Source organism: Entamoeba nuttalli (genome assembly GCF_000257125.1).
Source record: "Entamoeba nuttalli P19 unplaced genomic scaffold asmbl_10046, whole genome shotgun sequence".
Classification (NCBI taxonomy): Eukaryota; Evosea; order Mastigamoebida; family Endamoebidae; genus Entamoeba; species Entamoeba nuttalli.
In genome coordinates, this window is record NW_008579974.1 from 1 (window position 1) to 552 (window position 552).

Sequence of the window (552 nt, forward strand, 5' to 3'; positions counted from 1 at the left end):
TGTTGTTTATATTTATTTCTTGTATTATTTGTTGTTTCGTTGCCTAAAAAACAAAGAAGAAAAGTATAGATGAAGAAATGATATAGAAAAATGAAGAAACAGAAGGAATAATGAAAGAGAAAAATAAGTGAAAAAGAATAACAAGAAGAAATACTGAAAGAAACGATATTAGAACAACAAAACAAAGGAGAAGAAGAAATAGATAATTGAAAAACATGAAAAAGAAATGAAAATCAGATAAGACTGAGATAAGAAATGAGAAGAATAAAATAGAAATAAAGAATAACACATTGATGAAATAATGAAATAATAAGATAATGAATAATGAATTGAAATAATACGAATAATAAAGGAATATAAATTAAATACAATGAAATAGGAGAAATGATGAAATTGAATAAGAATGGAAAATGAAGAGATTGTATAAAACAAGTTGTAAAAGAAATAATAAAAACAAATGAGGTGAAATATATCAAAACATGCAAAATAAGATAACTCAACTTAGTTAATAAAATAATTAACGAATAAATATAATGAAATATATTAATAAAT